Below are 21,461 nucleotides of genomic sequence, written 5' to 3'. Positions count from 1 at the left end.
GACTGTAATGAAACCCAATTTCCCTCGGGATCAATAAAGTATGTCTGTCTGTCTGTCTGTCCGTCATAACCATGGACAGCATTTTTACTGGTTGCATCACTGTCTGATTTTGGGGGTAGGGAGCTACTGCATAGAATCAAAATAAATAAATAAACTGCAGAGAGTTGTAAACTCAGTCAACTCCATCATGGGTATCAGCTTCCATAGTATCAAGGAGTGATGTCTCAAAAAGGCGGCATCCATCATTAAGAAACCCATCACTTAGGATGTGCCTTGTTCTCATTGCTACCGTCATTGGTCTCAGCCAAGTATATCACAGACACATCCCTCTCCACCAGCAGTAAGCATCCACAGGAGATATGACTCAACATCCATCATCAGAAAGATCAAGGATCAACCTTATTTGCCCTTTACAGTACATTTACGTGTATTAGGAATTTGCTGGTCAGGGCACAACATGCAACAACATTCAACAGCTATGAAGAATAAAGAATTATGTAAGTTTAGGGGTTATTCAGAATAAAGTGTGCATAAATACATAAATGCCAGCATGTACAGTATTTACTATGAAAAGTGATTTAAAGTATTTTACTGTGCAGAAACGGGGGTAATTGATAGAGGAGGGTGTGGGCTAACTCGGATTGATCACATTAACTGCTTGGGGAAGAAACGTTTAAGATGGAATTAAGTTTTTGTTTTAATAGTCCTACAGCACTTACAAAGAAGGGAGCTTTTGCAAAAGGCTGCTGCAGGGTGGGCAGTGTCCCTAATGACTTTTCCTGCCCGCTTCTTTATCCTGGACACATACAAGCCCTGCACTGACGATAGACTGCAGCCAATGACCTTTTCTGCTGACCTGACGGTTCTTGTACATTGTGAGAGGATGCTGCACCAAACCAGACAATAATGGCTGATGTGAGGGAGCTCTCTATGATGGCAGAGTAGAATTGCACAATACATTCTGGGGAGAACTAGGTCATGATAAATTCTTGCAGCCGTCATCGGGCAGGAAGTACAGAAGCCTGAAGCCTGAACCACTGCATCCAAGCATAGGTATCTTCCTGCAACTATTCTATTTTTGAACTAGCTGGCACAACCCTATCTCACTACAGTTTATTGGTATTGGATCTGGTTTATTATAGCCACATGTACCACGATACAGCAAAAAACTCATCATGCATACTGTTCATACAGATCAGATCATTACACAGTGCATTGAGGTAGAATAAGGTAAAGCAATAACAGAATGCAGAATTCAGCGTAAAATCTACCCAAAAAAAAGGTGCAGTGCAAGTAATGATAAAGAGAAAGATCATAACAAGGTCAATGATGAGGTTAAGAGTCCACCTTATTGTTTGAGGCACCATTCTATATAATAGCAGGGTAGAAGCTGTCCTTGAGTCTGCTGGTACATGCTTTCAGGCTTTTGTATCTTCTGCCCAAAAGAAGAAGGGAAAAGAGAGAAAGTCTGGGTTGGGTAGGTTCTTCAATTATGTTGACTGCTTTACTGATGCAGCAAGAAGTGCAGACAGAGTCCATGGAGGGGAGGCTGACTTCTGTGATGCGTTGAGCTGTGTCCACAAGTCTCTGCAGTTTCATGTGGTCACATACAAAGCAGTTGCCATACCAATCTGTTAAGCATCCAGATAGAGTGCATCAATAAAAATCGGTGAGGATCAATGGGGGCATGACAAATATCGCTAATCTCCTGAGGAAGTAGATGTTGGTGGCATCAATGTGGTTGGACCAGGAAACTAGGAATTTGAAGCTCTTAACCCTCTCACCCCACGAACATTTGCACCCAAATGGATTTGGGTATTTTTGGTAAATATTGTGTATACATGTTTTTTTTCTGGTAAATGTTGCTCATGTCCCTGTGACATTGCTGCAAGTGTTTTTCATTGTGCCTGCTATTCATTTTTTCATTGCTGCTGCCACCAGGGAGCCCCACCATGCCAGCCATGCTCTCTTCTCGTTGCTGCCATCGGGAAGAAGGTGCAGGAGCCTCAAGACCCATATCACCAGGTTCAGAATCAGGTATTACCCCTCAAGCATCAGACTCTTGAACCAGAGGGGATAACTTCACTTACCCCATCACTGAACTGTTCCCACAACCTATGTACTCACCTTTAAAGTCTCTTCATCTCATGTTCTCAATATTTATTTTTATTATATATTTGACCTTTCTCAGTTAAAACCTGAGGTATGGGCATTTCTCAATTGCTGGGAACTCTCAAACTATTGTTGTGGTGTTTAGTAACATAGAAGAAGTCTCCCACACCAACACTGAGCCAGGGGCTCAATGCTTCCTCATCAACATCCAGTCTGCTCAGATTGTGGGGAGGGTCATGCTCTTCCATTTGTTAACTTTTTCTTCTATAGTGATAATTTCTTCATTTTTCTGGGTTGTGCTTTCATTTAAGTTCTTAAGAGAATTGCACATGCTCATGTGGAGTGCTGAATTCTGTTTTCGTTGATGAAAATATATCCTTATAAGTTATATCTGACTGTTGTGTAAATTTTTTATGTCGATATTATTCCTCTTCCTCCTTCTGTCCAAAGTAGTGTTAATCTAAGTGCATTTGAGTAAATACAGTGTTTTCTAAAATTGGTCATTTCGGTTCTTGTTCTTCTGTGTAATTATTTCCAGATCAGTTTCAAACCAAGATATTATGCCAAAAAAGTGTTAATTATGGATAAAGAGAAAATGTTTACCATCTGATATATTTTAATCATTGAGCTTTGTCAGATTTTCTTAAGCCTTAAAGGAAATTCTGTGGAAAGCTTTCCTGTGCACTGTGATCTATTTTCTTTGCTTGTTGATATCCCAAATACATTTATGATTCATAATTCATCCATTGGTTGTATTGTATTCTGCTGCTCCATTTTGTATTCTAGTACTCTATTGCACCTTTCTTTATGCTTAATGTTCTGCATTTATCCAGTCCAAAGTTCGTGCTTACATCTTTAAAAAATAGTTCTACTATTTGAATTAATTGCTCTAGCTTTACTGATGAAGGCATATATAATTTGAAATCATTCACTTATATATGGTAAGTGTGTCAAGATGTAATTCGTCTGGCTGTCTCTGGTTTGATAATCGATTTTCATCAGATTCAGTAAATTAGAGAGCAGGTTTAAAGCTAGACAGAACCATAGTGGGCTTAGAGAGTGGCTCTGGAAAGTGTCTCGGTTTATTTTTTTAATGGTGGTTGTTCTTTTTTTGATTATTTATAGATAGGGTGATTATAGTACGCCAATACTTCATCAGATATTGCAGGAATTTCACAAGTATTGGGTGTAGTTTATATACAGTGCTGATAAAAGTCACCCCCCCTCCATTGGAAGTTTTCATGTTTTATTTTAGAACATTGAATCACAGTAGATTTAATTTTGCTTTTTTGACACTGATCAACAGAAAAAGGCTCTTTCATGTTAATTACAAATATAAAACACAAAATAATTGCATAAGTATTCACCCCTCTTTAATATGACACACCAAATCATCAATGGTGCCTCCGATTGGTTTTAGAAGTTACATAATTAATTAAATGGAGATCATCGTGTGCAGTCAAGATGTTTTGAATGATTGTAGTAAAAATACACCTGTATCTGGAAGGCCCAACTACTGGTGAGTCAGTATCCTGGCAAACACTACACCATGAAGATGAACACTCCAAGCAACTCTGCAAAAAGTTTATTGAAAAGCACAAGTCAAGAAGTGGATACATGAAAATTTCCAAGTCACTGAATATGCCTTGGAGTACAGTTAAGTCAGTCATCAAGAAATGGAAAGAATATGGCACAGGTTTAGTGAGGGAGGCCATCAAGAGACCTATGACAACTCTGGGGGAGTTACAAGCTTCAGTGGCTGAGATGGGAGAGACTGTGCATACAACAACTGTTGCCCGGGTGCTTCACCAGCCCCAGCTTTATGGGAGAGTGACAAAGTCACTGTTGAAACAAACTTACATGAAATCTCAGCTAGTTTGCCAAAAGCCATGTGGAAGACTCTAAAGTCAAACAGAAAAAGGTTTTATGGTCTGATGAAACCACAATTGAGTTTTTTGGCCATCAGACTAAATGCTATGTTTGATGTAAGCCAAACACCGCACATCATCAAAAACACACCGTTAATAGATTAAGTTCAAATATGTCTGACCAATGTTTTCGATGTAATCAAGAAATTGGTACTTTTTTACATTCTACTTGGTCTTGTTTTAAAATTCAATCATTTTGGATAAATCTAAGACTTTTATTGAAACAAATTACTGGAGTACAACTCCCACATAGTCCAATATTATTTTTATTAGGAGACATTGAAGGGACAATACCAAAACTTAAATTGAATAAGTATCAGAAAAAAATTATAAAATTTGCATTGGCAGTAGCCAAAATAGTAATCACAGTTACTTGGAAATCTGATTTATATTTAACTATGGATCGTTAGAATAATGAAATATATAGTTGTATTTCACTTGGAAAAATTACATACAACCTAAGAAATGAATATGATATATTTTTGAAAATTTGGCTCCCATACCTACAAAAGATAGGATTAAATACATAGGTCCTTTGAAGTTAAAATTATAAAGTAATTGGGGAAAGTAAAAATTAAAATTAAAATTATTTTGAACTCCATGGAGCTTGTGGGGATCCTCCGATATCCAGGCAATCTTTCTCTTCTTTCTTTCTTTAGACAAGGGTTAAGGGGAGGGGGGAGGGTTAATATAATTTTTTCTCTCCCTTACTATTTTATCATTACATTTATTCTTTGTAATTCTAAAAATAAATAAATAAATAAATATAACTAACAAACAAAAAAAAAACACACCGTTCCTACCGTGAAGCACGGTGGTGCCTGCATCATGCAGTGAGGATGCTTCACTGCAGCAGACCCTGGGAGGCTTGTGAAGGTCGAAGTTCAAATGAATTCAACAAAATATAGGGAAACCCTGGAGGAAAATCTGATGCAGTCTGCAAAAGAATTGCAACTTGGGAGAAGATTTGTTTTTCAGCAAGACAATGACCCCAAGCATAAAGCCAAAGCTTAAAGACAAGAAAGATAATTTCTAGGAGTGGCCACGTCAGAGTCCAGACCTCAATCCAATTGAGAATTTGTGTCTGGATTTGAAAGGACTGTTCACTCACAATCCCTATGTGATCTGACAGAGCTTGAGCATTTTTGTAAAGAATGGGGAAAAATGTAGTGTCCAGAATTGCAAAGCTGATAGAGACCTAACTACACAAACTCATGGCTGTAATTGCTGCCAAAGGTGCATCTACTAAATATTGACTTGAAGGGGGTGAATACTTATGCAATCAATTATTTTGTGTTTTATATTCGTAAAGAATTTAGAAATCTGCTAATTTTGTAGAAATCTTTCACTTTGACACAAAAATCTTTTTCTGTTAATCAGTGTCAAAAAAGCCAAATTAAATCCATTGTGATTCAATGTGAAAAACACTGGAACATGAAAACTTCCAATGCGGGGGTGTGTGTGAATACTTTTTATAGGCATTGTATATATTAACTCTATTAACCATAGAGTTGGACAGAGTCAAATGCCTTTTGGTAGTCAATATAACAACATGATAGATCTCTGATTTTCCTCCAGACTTGATTTAGTTACAGAATCTATTATCAGCTGTTCTTGACATCCTTGCATGTCCTTGAGACATCCTTTCTACTCCTCTGTAACTACATTGTGGTTATCTAAGTGAGTGGTTATCATTATTATTTCTTTTTTACTTCCTCTGTTTTTGTATTTGCAGTTTGCTGGGATTTTTTTGCACATTGGTTGTTGTCCGCCCTGTTGTTTCTACTGTGTTTCTTGTTTTTACTGTGAATGTCCGCATGAAAATGAATCTCAGGGTTGTCTATAGTAATGTAAATGTACTTTGATAATAAATTCACTTTGAACTTTAAACATACATGTATGATGACAATAAATTGAAATGAATTGATTTCATTACTTACATGAGTAAATATCTTTATGTTACATCTCCGTCTAAATGTGCAAACACAATTTATAATAAATATTATGTACAACAGGATAGACAATATAACATAGAAATATAGTGGCATCAGCGTGAGTTAATCAGTCTGATGGCCTGGTGGAAGAAGCTGTCCTGGAGCCTGTTGGTCCTGGCTTTCATGCTGTGGTACTGATTCCCAGATGGTAGTGGCTGGAGCAGTTTGTGGTTGGGGTGACAGGTCACCAATGATCCTTCAGACCCTTTTCACACACCTGCCTTTGTAAAGAACATAAGACATAGAGCAGAATTAGGCCATCTAGCCAATCGAGTCTGGTCCACCATTCAATCGTGGTTGATCCTTTTTTCTATCTCCTCCTCAACCCCAGTTCCCGGCCTTCTCCCCGTAACCTTTGATGCCATGTCCAATCAAGAACCTGTCAATATCTGCCTTAAATACACCAAATGGCCTGGCCTCCACAGCTGCATGCGGCAACAAATTCCACAAAGGCACCACCCTTTGGCTCCAGAAATTTCTCCGCATCTCTGTTTGAAAGGGCGCCCCTCTTTCCTGAGGCTGTGTCCTCTTGTCCTGGACTCTCCCACCATGGGAAACATCCTTTCCACATCTACTCTGTCTAGGCCTTTCAACATTCAAAAGGTTTCAATGAGATCCCCCCTCATCCTTCTGAATTCTAGCGAGTACAGACCCAGAATCATCAAATGTTCCTTGTATGATAACCCTTTCATTCCTGGAATCATCATTGTGAACTTCTTCTGGACCCTCTCCAACGCCAGCACATCTTTTCTAAGCTGGCGGGCCCAAAACTTTCACAATACTCAAGGTGAGGCCTCACCAGTGCCTTATAAAGCTTCAGCATCACATCCTTGCTCTTGTATTCTAGATCTTTTGAGGTGAATGCTAACATGGCATTTGCCTTCCTCACCACCAACTCAACCTGCAAGTTAACCTTAATAGTGGGAAGTTCACAACTACAGATGCACTGAGCTGTCCGCACCACTCTCTGCAGAGTCCTGCGACTGAGGGAGGTACAGTTTCCATACCAGGCAATGATGCAGCCAGTCAGGTTGCTCTCAATCGTGCCCCTGTAGAAATTTTTTGGGATTTGGGGACCAAACTCTTCACCTGTCTGAGGTAACAGAGGTGCTGTTGTACAGACCAGATGAGGTCCTCGGTGATGTTTATGCCGAGGAACTTAAAGCTGTTCACCCTCTCAACCCCAGAACCATTGATGTCAATAGGGGTGAGCCTGTCTCCATTCCTCCTGCAATCCACAACCAGCTCCTTTGTTTTTGCGACATTGAGAGAGAGGTTTTGTTGACAGCCACAGAGTCCGACAGCTGTTTCAGTGCTATGGGTAAGGACATAGCCCATGGGCAATAGATAAATGAAGAGGGATGAAACTTGCCGGAAGCCATCTCCCTTCCTCGGTCGCAGAGGGGTTGCTTGGCAACCGTCACCTTCTTCGCGAGGTGCGGGCTGTGTGACGTCAGCGCGGGAGCCTACAGTAGGCAGCGACGAAGGAGATTGCCACGGGCGTCCGCCAATCACAGAGAGGGGGAGGCGGGATGTTTGGTGGCATGAAGAGAGGGGGGGGGGGGGTGTTGGTGCGGTAGGGAGAGTTAATGCGATGGACGGAGAGAATGGAGCCAGTGACCGGCCCCGAGACATAATGGGCGCTGCAGCTGATTAACGAGAAGGCAGAGCCCCGGACAGCGGTTCAGGTAAGGGCTGTGCGCGCTTCGCATGCTAACACAATGCAGCCTGGCAGTTCACACCCAGGGTCCGGGACATCGGGCAGTGCGTTTAACTGCATGCAACTCTTGTTTGGTTCAAAGGCCCCACAGCAGTGCAGTCACCCACCGACGTCCACGGTGTGTTTAGGCTGAATTACAAATAAACTGTTCACACACCGAGAGTGCGTCTGATTCGGGCGCGCTATGCGTGTGTTCTGCACAGGGGACCGGCTCTGCGGCTGGTAGATGTAACTGTGGACCGCTTCGTGTACGGGGCGAGGGTGTATCCCATGGTAAAACTTCCTGCACTGGGCGCAGGGAATTTTCCATGTGTTGGGTGTGGGAATATTCCACGCTGTGTTATACACTCAGTGACCACTGTTAGGTACCTCCTGTGATGCTGCTGTAGCCCATCCACTTCAAGGTTCGAAGTGTCGTGCGTTCAGAGATGCTCCACTGTTGTAACGGCAGGTTATTTTAGTTTCTATCGCCTTCCCGTCAGCTTGAACCAGTCTGGCCACTCTCCTCTGAACTCTTTCATTACCTTAGAGCTGACGCTCACTGGATGTTTCTTCGCAACATTCTCTGTGAACCCTAGAGACTGTCGTGTGAAAATCACGGGAGATCAGCAGTTTCTGAGATACTTACACCACTCATTTCACCGTCAGATTCACTTGGATCACATTTCTTCCCCCTATTCTGATGGTTGGTCTGAACAACTGAACCTCTTGACCATGTCTGCATGGTTTAATGCATTGAGTTGCTGCCACATGATTGGTTGATGAGATATATTTGTATTAATGAACAGGTGTATCTAATAAAGTGGCCGGTGAGTGTATTTCAAGTCGTCAACTTCATTGTCATTTCGACCATAACTGCTGGTACAGTACATAGTAAAAATGAGACAGCGTTTTTCAGGACCATGGTGTTACATGACACTGTACAAAAACTTAGACTGAACTATGTAATAATAAAAAAACAGAGAAAGCTACACTAGTCTACAGACCTACACTGGACTGCATAAAGTGCACAAAACAGTGCAGGCATTACAATAAATAATAAACAGGACAATAGGGCAAGGTGTCAGTCCAGGCTCTGGGTATTGAGTCTGATAGCTTGGGGGAAGAAAGTGTTACATAGTCTGGTCATGAGAGCCCGAATGCTTTGGAGCCTTTTCCCAGATGGCAGGAGGGAGAAGAGTTTGTATGAGGGGTGCACAGGGTTTTGTGTAGGAATATCTCAGGGAAATCTTTTGAACATTCCCTGTACAGGTAGTGGGAATGCCCCAGATTTAGGACATGACAATGTGCTGTGTACAGAATATGGAAAAATTCCTGGTATAGGGATTATTGACAATATGTGAGCAGGTGATGGGAGCTGTCTCCATGTAACACATGGGGCGTTCCAAACCCGGAGTGTATGGATTGTCACTGCTGAGGAGACGGAATACGCAGTTTGCAGACAGTGGGAATGCGACAAGTACAGGGTGTGGAATTATTTTATGCACAAGGACCGGAAATTCCAAGTACCAAAGCTCAAAGTAAATTTATTATCTAAGCACATATTTGTCACGATATACAGCCTGAGATGCATTTTCTTGTGGACATTCACAGTTAACACAAAGAAACAATAATAATACCAAATAAGCAGTGAATGTCTTGTCCTTGAAAGTGAGTCCATTGTTTGTGGGGCCATTTCAATGATAGGGCAAGTGAACTTGAGTGAAGTTATCACCTCCAGTTTGAGTGCCTGATGGTTGTAGAGTGATAATTGGTCCTGAACCTGGTGGTGTAAGACTTGAGGCTTCTGTACCTCCTTCCTGATGGCAACAGTGACAGGAGAAGCATGGGCTGGGTGGTGGGGGTTCCTGATGATGGATGCTGCTTTCCTGCAACAATGCTCCATGTCGATGTGCTCGGTGGGGAGGCCTTTACCGTGATGGACTGGGCCGCATCCACTACTATTTGTAGGATTTTCCATTCAAGGGCATTGATGTTTCCACACCAGACCACAATGTAACCAGTCAGTATCCTCTCCACTGCACTTCCATAAAAGTTTGTCAAAGTTTTAGATGACATATTAAATCTTTACTAACTTATAAGTAGAGGCGCTGTGATTTCTTTGTAATGGCATGCACATTCTGAACCCTGAACAGATCCTCTGAAATGATAACACCAAGGAATTTAAAGTTGCTAACCCTCTCCACCTCTTATCCCCTGATGAGGACTGGCTCATGAACTTCTGGTTTCCTCCTCCTGAAGTCAATAATCAGCTCAACTTATCGACTATAGCTCAGCATTTAATACCATCATTCCCACAATCCTGATTGAGAGGTTGCAGAACCTGAGTCTTTGGACCTTCTTCTGCAATTGGATCCTCAACTTCTTAACTGGAAGATCACAGTCTGTACATATTGGTGATAATGTATCCTCCTTGCTGATGATCAACACTGGCGCACCTCAGGGGTGTGTGCTTCACCCACTGCTCTACTCTCTGTATACACATGACTGTGTGGATAGGCATAGCTCAAATACCATCTATAAATTTGCTGACAATATAACCATTGTTGGTAGAATCTTAGGTGGTGATGAGAGGGTGTACAGGAGTGAGATATGCCAACTAGTGGAGTGGTGTCACAGCAACAACCTGGCACTCAACGTTAGTAAGATGAAAGAGCTGATTGTGGACTTCAGGAAGGGTAAGACGAAGGAATGCATACCAATCCTCATAGAGGGATCAGAAGTGGAGAGAGTGAGCAGTTTCAAGTTTCTGGGTGTCAAGATCGCTGAGGATCTAACCTGGTCCCATCATATCAATGTAGTTATAAAGAAGGCAAGACAGCAGCTATACTTTATTAGGAATTTGAAGAGATATGGCATGCCAGCAAATACATTCAAAAACTTCTATAGTTGTACCATGGAGAGCATTCTGACAGGCTGCAGCATTGTCCGGTATGGAGGGGCTACTCCACAGGACTAAAAGAAGCTGCAGAGGGTTGTAAATCTAGTCAGCTCCATCTTGGGCACTAGCCTACAAAGTATCCATGACATTTTCAGGGAGTGGTGTCTCAGAAAGACATCATCCATTATTAAGAATCTGCAGCCCCCAGGGGATGCCGTTTTCTCACTGTTACCATCAGTAGGAGGTACAGAAGCCTGAAGGCACACACTCAACGATTCAGGAACAGCTTCTTCCCCTCTGCCAGCCAATCCCTAAATGGACATTGAATCTTTGGACACTACCTCACTTTTTTTAAATATACAGTATTTTTGTTTTGCGTGTTTATTCAAATCTATTCAATATATGTATACTGTAATTGATTTGCTTGTTTATTTATTATTTTTCTCTGCTGGATTATGTATTGCATTGATCTGCTGTTGCCAAGTTAACAAATTTTATGTCACGTGCCGGTGATAATAAACCTGATTCTGATTCTGAGTTTCTTAAATGTCCCTAATCTATCTGCCTCGACCACCAGCCCTGACTGTGCATTCCAGGCTCCCACCACTCTGTGTTTTTTTTAAAAAAAAAACACCTACCTTTGACAATCCTTAGACATCTCTAAACCATCCTTAAAAGGAGGTCCTCAGGTATGCCTGGCTAATGAAGGTTTTATCTATCTGTGCTGCCACCTCCAGGGTCCTTTGTGTTTTATACAAAGATCCCACTGCTTCTCAGTGCAGTTTAGAGTCTCTACGTGTTGGTGATTGATGGAAGTATTACATTTCTCTATTATTCAATGATGAATAAAGTTAATGTTAAAGAAAGACTGGAAGGTGAAGGGAGCAGAGCTCTAGAGTGGCGGGTGAGGTAGTTAAAGAACCATCAGAGCAGTCTTGAGGGAAAGGCGTTGATCTAGCTGCCTGCCCGCCATCAAGAACATGTATACACACAGGTGCAGGAAAAGGGCCGGTAACACCCTGCTTATGGACTGTTTGTCCTACGTCCATCAGGGAAGAGCCTATGCAGCATCCACACCAGGACCTCCAGACTCAAAACAGTTACTTTCCCAATCAGTAAGGCCGATCAACACCTCCACCCACCAATCCACCTCTACTTTATCACTTCCTGTCTGTTGCCTTATGTATAGACACTCCTGTGCCTAGAGTTACTTTATGGGCAGACTAATATATAATATTTATTGTTTTTATTATGATTATTGAGTTCCTATCTTACTTTTTTTTCTACTGCTTTGGACCTGGAGTAATGATTTTGTTCTTTTCTACTGGAAATGATATTAAACAATCTTGAATTTATTAGACACACTCTCCCAGCTGGTGCTGATAACATTCAGCTCCCAATGGAGCCTGTCACAGGAAAACTGCTCTACTCTTCTGTACATGAGCCGTTTGAAAGGGGAGTCTCAGCCTGTCAACTCAAACCTACGAGTGTTTTCCTTTGACGGGTCCTTCTGGGACTTTGCTCTGGGACCGGCACTTTCAATCTCCTTGTTCATCAACTGCCTATTGACATTCAGAGCACCCCGGCTGTGGTAACACATGAAATTATTGGAATTGGTCTATTATTGTCGCATGTACTTAGATGCGGTCAGAAGCTTGATCAGGGGGTATGGAGAAAAAGCAGGTACAAGGTTCTGAGTTGGATGATCAGCCATGATCATACTGAATGGCGGTGCAGGCTCGAAGGGCCAAATGGCCTACTCCTGCACCTATTTTCTATGTTTCTTGCATATTGTTCATACAGATCAGATTATTTCACACTGCTTTGAGGCAGAAGAGTAGCAGAATGAAGTGTTGAAGCTATCGGCACTGTTTGGTGAACGATCAAATGCAAGATCATTATGAGGTAGATTGTGAGATGAAGAATCCAGTTTAGGATGAGGAGCCCCACAGCCCAGGTCATGCTCTCTTCTTGCTGCTGCCATCAGGAAGGTGGCACAGGAACCTCAGGGCTCACACCACCAGCTTCAGGAACAGTTTTCATCCCTCAACCATCAGGCTCTTGAACCAAAGTGGATAGCTTCACTCAACTTCACTTGTCCCAGCACTGAACTCTCCTGTCTGATGGGAGGAAGTAGGAGAGAGAATATTAGCTGTGGGGAGAGTCTTTGATTATGTTGGCTGCTTTACTGAGCAGTCTGGACAGTTATTTACTCTGTATTTACTTATTATCCCTCACAGCCCCATTATCCAGCCTTCACCCTGTAATCTTTGACACTCTTACTAATGAAGAACCCATCAACCTCTGCTTTAAATACACCAAATAACTTGGCCTCAACAGCTGTCTGTGGAAACGAATTCCACAGATTCACCACCCTCTGGCAAAATAAATTCCTCCTCATCTCTGTTCTTGAGGGACGTCCCTCTATTCTGATGCTGTGCCCTTTGGTCCTTGACTCTTCCACGATTGGAAACGTTAGCTCCATCTGGACATTTTAATATTCAGCAGAGAAAGGAGAGTGGTTGGGTTCAGTAGAAGTGGGAGAAATAAAGGGAAAGGGTTGTAGAATGTTCTATGACTGGAAATAGGGAGTGGGAGAGAGAGCAAGAGAGTGGTAAATGGGTGTGGGCTGGTAGTGGAGTAGGGAGGGAGTGGCACCTTGGGGTGGCATGGTAGCAGTTAGCACAACACTTGACTGCACAGCCGACCCAGGTTCAATCTATAAGAAGTTTGTAGATTCCCCCAAGGCCATATGGATTCCTTCTTGTGGTAGCTTCTACTTTACAAAAAGACCACTCGACAACTTGATGGCCAAAAGAGCATCTTTATCTGGGACGGCAAACGATATTTACAATACAGAGGCTTCCCGGTACCTCGTGCGGCCTGGGTGGAGGAACTATATACAATGCATACTGGGAGTAAAAAAAGCGTAAGTAAAGACCCCGCCAACCCCAGATCCCGCCTCTTACTACCAACAGCTCCCCAATTAGTATTAACTTACTTTTAATAATACTCACATTACAACATTTATGGGTGCTCCAGTTTCCTCCCAAAGATGTACAGGTTAGGGTCAGTGCATTGTGGGCATGTCACGTTGACCCAGAAGCAAGGCGAGTCTTGCCGGCTGCCCCCAGCACATTCTTGGACTGTTGGTTATTGACACAAACAGTGTATTTTTGCTGTATGTTCAATGTACATGTAACAAATAAAACTAATGTTTAAGTTAGATAGATAGGGAGAGCGGGGGGAAATGTTTTGTGTGTTGGGTGGGACGGAGGGAAAGGGGATAGAGAAGCAGGGAAGAAGGAGAACAGGTGTGGAGGCCTAATTTGGAGAATTATGTGCATTTATGGTCACATACCGACAGAAAAGATGTAAATAAGGTTGATAAAGCTCTAAGAAAATTTGCAAAGATGTTGCTGGGACTGGAGGACCTGAGTTATAAGGAAAGATTGAATAGGACTTTATTCCTTCAAATGTAGAAAATTGAGAGGTGATTTGATAAAGATATAGAAAATTATGAAGGTATAGACAGAGTAAATGCAAGCAGCCTTTTTCCACTGAGTTTGGGTGGGACTGCAGCTAGAGGTCATGGGTGAAAGGTGAAATGTCAAAGGGGAACATGAAGGGAAGTTTTCACTCGGAGGGTGGTGAGAGTGTGGAATGAGCTGCCAGCACAAGTGGTGCATGTGAGCTTGATTTCAACGTTTTAGAGAAGTTTGGTACATGGATGGTTGGAGTATGAGTGCAGGTCAATGGGAGTAGGGTGTTTAAATGGTTCAGCATGGACTAGATGGGACAAAGGGCCTGTTTCTATGTTGTACTTTTCTATGACTGATGCAGCATAAGAGAGGAGAGGAAGGAGAGGAACAGAAGAGGCAAGGGTGAGGGTAGCGGATATATGGGGAAGAGTGAACAGGTTAAGGGAAGGGGGGGGATGGATGCGATGCTTGGTCAGGGTTACTATCATTTACTGTCATTTATCACCTCTGTCATTAAGCTTGTTTTTCGTGTGATAGCAGTACAGTGCAAAGAAATAAAAATGACAGTATTTACGAAAGTAACTAACACGGCAAAGGAGAAATAGGGAGGGAGTGTTCAAATGTTCAGAAATCTGATGCCAGAGGGAAAGAAGCTGTTCTAAGGCAAACAGGAGGAAATTTACAGATGCTGGAAATTCAAGCAACACACACAAAATGCTGGTGGAACAGGCCAGGCAGCATCTATAGCTCCGAGACCCTTCATCAGGATTAACTGAAAGGAAAGATAGTAAGAGATTTGAAAGTAGGAGGGGGAGGGGGAAATGCAAAATGATAGGAGAAGACCGGAGGGGGTGGGGTGAAGCTGAGAGCCAGACAGGTGATTGGTGAAAGTGATACAGAGCTGGAGAAGGGGGAGGATCATGGGACGGGAGGCCTCGGGAGAAAGAAAGGGGGAGGGGAACACCAGAAGGAGATGGAGAACAGGCAGAGTGATGGGCAGATAGAGAGAAAAAAACTAAATATTGTCAGGGATGGGGTAAGAAGGGGAGGGGCATTAACGGAAGTTAGAGAAGTCAATGTTCATGCCATCAGGTTAGAGGCTACCCAGCCGGTATATAAGGTGTTGTTCCTCCAACCTGAGTGTGGCTTCATCTTGACAGTAGAAGAAGCCATGGATAGACATATCAGAATGGGAATGGGACGTGGAATTAAAATGTGTGGCCACTGCGAGATCCTGCTTTCTCTGGCGGACAGAGCGTAGGTGTTCAGCGAAACAGTCTCCCAGTCAGTGTCAGGTCTCACCAATATATAAAAGGCCATACCGGGAGCACTGGACGCAGTATACCACACCAGCCGACTCACAGGTGAAATGTCACCTCACCTGGAAGGACTGTCTGGTGCCCTGAATGGTGGTGAGGGAGGAAGTGTAAGGGCAGGTGTAGCACTTGTTCCACTTGCAAGGATAAGTTCCAGGAGGGAGATCGGTGGGAAGAGATGGGGGGGGGGGGGGGAAATGAATGGACAAGGGAGTCGCATAGGGAGCGATCCCTGTGGAAAGCAGAAAGAGGGGGTGAGGGAAAGATGTGCTTGGTAGTGGGATCCCGTTGGAGGTGGTGGAAGTTATGGAGAATTATACGTTGGATCCGGAGGCTGGTGGGGTGTTAGGTGAGGACAAGGGGAACCCTATCCCGAGTGGGGTGGTGGGCGGATGGGGAGAGGGCAGATGTGCGGGAAATGGGAGAGATGCGTTTGAGAGCAGAGTTGATGGTGGACGAAGGGAAGCCCCTTTGTTTAAAAAAGGAAGACATCTCCTCCGACCTGGAATGAAAAGCCTCATCCTGAGAGCAGATGCGGTGGAGATGGAGGAATTGTGAGAAGGGGATAGCATTTTTGCAAGAGACAGGGTAGGAAGAGGAATAGTCCAGGTAGCTGTGAGAGACTGTAGGCTTACAGTAGATATGCCGTCTCCAGAGATGGAGACAGAAAGATCAAGAAAGGGGAGGGAAGTGTCAGAAATAGACCAGGTAAATTTGAGGGCAGGGTGAAAGTTGGAGGCAAAGTTAATGAAGTCAATGAGCTCAGCATGCGTGCAGTCATTGATGTAGCGAAGGAAAAGAGAGGGACGGATACCCGTATAGGCTTGGAACATGGACTATTCCACAAAGCCAACAAAATAGCAGGCATAACTGGGACCCACACGGGTGCCCATTGCTACACCCTTGGTTTGGAGGAAGTGGGAGGAGCCAAAGGAGAAATTATTGAGAGTAAGAACTAATTCCGCTAGACGGAGGAGAGTGGTGATAGAGAGGAATTGGTTAGGTATGAAATCAAAAAAGAAGCGAAGAGATTTGCGACCGTCTGGGCGGGGGATGGAGGTATATAGGGACTGGATGTCCATGGTGAAAATAAGGCGGTGGGGACCAGGGAACTTAAAATCATTTTAAAAATTCAAAGCGTGAGAAGTGTCATGAACATAGGTGGGAAGGGATTGAACAAGGGGGGATAAAACAGTGTCAAGGTATGCAGAAATGATTTCGATGAGGTAGGAGCAAGCTGAGACAATGGGTCTACCTGGACAGGCAGGTTTGTGGATCTTGGGTTGGAGGTAGAAATGGGAAGTGCGAGGTGTGGGAACTATGAGGTTGGTGGCAGTGGATGGGAGATCCCCAGAACTGATGAGGTTGGTGATGGTATAGGAGACAGTGACCTGGTGCTCCTTAATGGGGTCATGATCAAGGGGTAAATAAGAGGAGGTATTAGAGAGTTGTCGCTGTGCCTCAGCCAGATAGAGGTAAGTACGCCAGACTACAACAGCTCCCCCCCTTATCAGCATGTTTTATAGTGGGGTTGGGATTGGTGCAGAGGGAGCGGAGAGCAGAGCGTTCGGAAGGAGTGAGGTTGGAATTGGAACAAGGTGTGGTGAAGAAGCTGTTCTAGATTGTTTAGCATTGGTCTTCAGAGACTGTGGAGGGTAGGGGAGGGAGAGGGGGATAGTGAAGAGGAGGGTAGGGCGATAGGGGAGGGTGATTGAGGAGGGTAGGGTAGGGCGATAGGGACGGGCGATTGAGGAGGGGAAGGGTGTGGCGGGTGATTGGGGAGGGGGAGCACGATTGTTGAGTGGGGGGAGGGCAGGGCAAATGTGGAGAGGAGAGGTGGGTGAGAGACGTGAGCTGCCATTCGATCCTGCCGGTTGTTTGTCAGTAACACTGAACACTGAGATCAGACGAGTCCCTGTGGAACTGAGCAGACACTGAGCCCTCTGTCTCAGCACTGCATGGTGTGACGGGCCTGGACTTTGAGACAGGGCGAGGTGCTGTACTGCTGGCAGAGCCTGCCAGAACAAAACCATCAATATCCAGACAATCCATAGGGCTGGGCGAGAGGGGAAAGTTCTCCCACAAGGAACAGGCAAGCAGACTATACTTTTTAAAAATTTTTCTCCTCGTGGTACGTGCTGCACAGTTCCAAATCTGTTAGCATAAAGCTGTACTGTGCCAGTGATCAGAAATTTGGGGTTCAATTCCAGCTGCTATCTGTAACAAGGTTTGTACATACTCCCCGTGACCGTGTGGATTTCCTCTGGGAGCTCCGCTTTCCTCCCTCAGTCCACAGGCTTCAGGTCATGGTTAGTAAGTCGTGGGCATGCTATGTTGGTGCTGGAAGTGTGGTGACACTTGCAGACTGCCCCCAGCACATCCTCAGACTGCATTGGTCATTAACAAAATCAATGCATTTCACTGTGTGTTTTTAAAGTACATGTGACAAATAAAGCTGATCTTTCATTATTGGGTGTGAGGGAGCAATTGATCAAAGTTCAGGGTGTTTCAAGAAGGGCCAGTACAGGGAGAGGTGTCAGACTCTCCCAGAGGAGGGAGGTCCAGGCAAGTTTCAAGGGTCTCTGATGGTGGGGTGGGGAGTGGGGACATGGGTGAAGGAGGCAGAGATAGGCACAGTCGTGGATTTACAGAAAATGGATCAGGGGCCAATCTGTCAGCTCGCTTTGGTACACATACCCTTTGTAGTGTGGGTTGGTTCAGTCCGAGTCAGACACTTCAATTGCTGGGGTAGGCAAGGCTACACACCAAAACAAATCAGAATCTGGATTAATTTCACTGTTTTATATGAAATGTAATGTCGTTTTGCAGCCAAAAAATGAGGGTAGAGTGGATGGTCCTATAGTAACATTGAGCAGTAAAGCACAGCCCTTCGACCCGCAATGTTATGCTATCTTTTTAACCTACTCCAAGATCAAGCTATCCCCTCCCTTCCCACATAGCCTCCATTTTTCTATCATCCATGTGTCTAAATTTCTTAAATGTCCCTAATGTATCTGCCTCTACCATCACCTCTGGCAGTGAGATCCACACACCAACCACTCTCCATGTAAAAAGAACATAATCCAACCTCTATCGTTCCCCTGCTCCCTATAATTTCCTCCAATCATCTTAAAAATTATGCCCTCTCATATTAGCCATTTCTGCATTGGGTAAAAGTCTCCAGCTGCCCACTCTCTCTATGCCTTTTATCATCTTGTACACCTCTATCAAGTCAACTCTCAGCCTCCTTCACTCCAAAGAGAAAAGCCCTCGCTCATTCAGTCAGTCCTCATAAGCCCTGCTCTCCAATCCAGGCAGCAAGTATCCTGCTGTATCTCCTCTGCACCTCTCTAAAGCTTCCTTATCCTTCCTATAGGGAGGCAAGCAGAACTGAACATAATAATCCAAATGTGGTCTAACCGGAGTTTTATAGAGCTGAAACATTACCTCTCGATCCCTTTGACTAATGAAGGCCAACACACCGTACGATTTCTGTGCAGTATGAATCCAATTCTCGTGAGAGGAGTGTGGTTAATATAGGCCTTGCTTTTGCACAGAGAGTGGTAGTGCCTGGAATGACATAAGGTTTATTTTTGTCTTTGAATTGCACGGCAAGAGAACAGGCCATTCAGCCAACGCATTCACTGACCCATTGTGCACTTCATATTAATCCCCGGTGAACCAACAGTGCACTTTGGGAAACCCAGTGGAAAGCGAGTTGATGGTGGAATCCTTGAATGTTAATGGACTGAGGGATCTTATGCTCCAGGTATGTGCCCCCTAAAAGCGGCATGCTTAAAACTTCAAAATTAAGCCATTCGGCCCGTTACATCTGTTCCATCATGACTGATCTACTACCCTCTTCCCCCCACATTTTCCTGTTTTCTCCCTGTATCCTTTGACATCCTTACTAATCAAGAAGCTATCAACCTCTGCTTTCCCAATGACTTGGCCTCCACATCCATCTGTGGCAATGAATTCCACAGATTCACCATCCTTTGGCTAAAAAAAATTCCTCCTTGTCTCTGTTCTAAAGGGATGTCCTTGAATTCTGAGGCTGTGCCTTGTGGCCCTACTTTCTCACTATTGTATACACCCTCTCCACATCCACTCTATCTGGGCCTTTTGATATTCGGTAGATTTTCCCCCCCTCCTCATTTTTCTTACTCCACTGAGTACAGGCCCAGTGCTATCAAATGCTCCTCATTAATCCTACCATTCATGGGATCATTCTTGTAAACCTCCTCTGGACCCTTTCCAATACTCACACATCTTTTTCTTAGATAAGGGGCCCAAAACTGCTTGCATACTCTGAGTGTGGTCGAACCAATGCCTTTTTAAAGCCTCAGCATTACATCCTCTTGTATTCTAGTCCTCTTGAAGTGAATGCTAACATTGCATTTACCTTTCTCACCGCTGACTCAGTGCCTTCATTAGTCAAGTCATTGAGTTCAAAAGTCAATGTTATAACTTTAAAAATACTCTGGTTCTGCTCCATTTAGAATATTGGCTTTATTTCTGGTTGTCTCATTATAGGAAGGATGTGGAGATGATGTTTACAAGGAGGCTGCCTGGTTTGAAGGACATTTGGAGGAGAGGTTGCCTCTCCTGAGTGGCAGAGGCTGAGGGAAAATTCAATAGAGGTTTATATAATTATGAAAGGCATAACTAGAGTAGACGGCCTGTATCTCTTCCCCAGGATTAAACTGTTGAAAGCTAGCAGGCGTGTATTTAAGGTGAGAGGGGGAAAGTACAAAGGAGATGTGTGGGACAGGTTTTTTTTAAAACAGAGAGTACATTGTCAGGGACACACAACCTCTTCAATCTCCTACTATCAGGCAGAAGGTACCACAGAATTAGAACAAGGACTGTCAGGCTGGGTTAAAAACGTCTTCCCCCAGGCAGTGAGGCTTCCGAACACCCTGCTATCACTCTGTACACATTTTAATGACAGTGCCTGTAGCATTATACTGTTGTACATTTAGCAAAATGTCAAACGTACTTTATGTCAACTTGCACATCCACAGTATTACCTGTTAATATTATTTTAAGTGCTCTATGTGAGAGATCTAGGTGTTGTGTTTTGCACCACCTTGGTCCTAGAGGAACATTGTTTCGTTTTCACTGTATGATGTTGAATAAACTTGAACTTGAGTGGTGGGTTCCTGGAATGCACTGCCGGATACGGTGTTAAGGGCAGATGGCATTGGAGCATTTTGGAGACTTGGATATACAGAGAAGGATATCCATGCACAAAATGCTGGAGGAACTCAGCAGGTCAGGCAGCATCAGTGCTGGGAATAAACAGCCGATATTTCAGGCTGAGACCCTTCATCACGATCAGAAAGAAAGCAGCCAGAATAAGGGGGTGGAGGGAGAGGAAGCAGGACAACCTGCCAGGTGATAGGTGAGACCAAGTGAAGGGGAAAGTGTTTAGGTGAGAGAGGAGGAGGGGGGGATGATGTAAGAAGCTGGGAGGTGATAGGTGGAAAAGATAAAGAGCTGAACAAGAAGAAACCTGATAGGAGAGGAGAGTGGACCATGGGAGGTAATGAAGGAGGAGGGGAACCAGAGGGAGGTGAGGAGAAGAGAAATGGTGAGAGGGGAACCAGAATGAGGAATGGAGAAAGAGAGGGGGGAGGGGGAGAAATTACAGGAAGTTGGAGAAATCAATGTTTATGCTGTCCGACGAAATAAAATTGATTTGCACTACGTGAGAAACTTATCAAACCTGGTGATGGTTTGTGTGATAACACTGCTTATTAAATCTGACATTCAGAAAGAGGGTGTTGCAGTGACAGTTTGGACATGCAGGAACAAAAATGTGTGAAACCAGCAGACAGAATTAGAAGTGTAAATCACCTCATCCCCATCAGAGAGAATACCAAAGGGTAACATGATCGTGAGTGTATTCGATAAATTAATCTAGTGGAGGATGGAAAGAACAACATAAGTTTCTGCTCAAGATGTCAAAGTTAATAATCCAATGTACCAATTTTTGTAATGCTTCCTTCAAGTCAGGAGCTGG

At 43.7% G+C, this 21,461-nt stretch overlaps 1 protein-coding gene across 1 annotated transcript in view; it reads left to right on the top strand.

Annotated features, from left to right (window-relative positions):
* Positions 1-7,593: 7,593 nt before the first annotated feature.
* Positions 7,594-21,461, top strand: part of lrrc24 (leucine rich repeat containing 24) — a 31,099-nt gene continuing 17,231 nt past the window's right edge. Inside the window, exon 1 of the mRNA XM_059971672.1 lies at positions 7,594-7,722. The gene's annotated coding sequence lies outside the window, so the exon portion shown is untranslated. The remainder of the gene's footprint in view (positions 7,723-21,461) is intronic.

This window comes from Hypanus sabinus, chromosome 6, assembly GCF_030144855.1.
Source record: "Hypanus sabinus isolate sHypSab1 chromosome 6, sHypSab1.hap1, whole genome shotgun sequence".
NCBI classification, from domain to species: Eukaryota; Metazoa; Chordata; class Chondrichthyes; order Myliobatiformes; family Dasyatidae; genus Hypanus; species Hypanus sabinus.
Note: the sequence above shows the minus strand (reverse complement) of the source record. Positions and strands in the feature narration are given on the sequence as shown.